The sequence below is a fragment of the Micromys minutus genome (genome assembly GCF_963924665.1).
Source record: "Micromys minutus genome assembly, chromosome: X".
Taxonomy (NCBI): domain Eukaryota; kingdom Metazoa; phylum Chordata; class Mammalia; order Rodentia; family Muridae; genus Micromys; species Micromys minutus.
In genome coordinates, this window is record NC_137970.1 from 42,477,370 (window position 1) to 42,477,967 (window position 598).

Sequence of the window (598 nt, forward strand, 5' to 3'; positions counted from 1 at the left end):
CATGACACAGGACTTATTCCTTTACATAAATATGAATCCGATCAATTCATTGATACTATAATTCTAGTAAGTAATAATTTGTGTTGTGCTTTTAAAATTAAGAGTATTTCTATCTTTTAAGTACATAACAACTCCGTGAGGTAGATCTCAGTAACATTGGATTTTATAGAGACGGAAACAAAGCTTGATGCTAGCAAATGACAGTCAAGACACACACCTATGTTCTCTGGCCCAGTGTCCCATGTCCTTTTCCACTAAAGTGCAGAGAAAATGGAGGACAAAATCCAGGAGGCCTGTGTGCACAAAAAAAAAAAAACCCCAAGGGAACTCATTACCATTATTTTCTTTCCTTTTTTTTTCTTTTAGTTTTTTAGTTTTTTGAGACAGGGTCTCACCTTGTAACCCTGGCTTTCAGGCTGGCCTGAACTCGAACAGCCACCTTTCTCTGCCTACAGAGTGCTGGGACTGAAGGTGTATGCCACCACACCCAGCTACCAGTGTTTTCTCAGTCACAAATTCCATATTATAAAGTGTGAATCATCTGTCCAATTTAGAAAGCAAATACACGAGGATCAGATTGTATTGTGAACTAAACCTT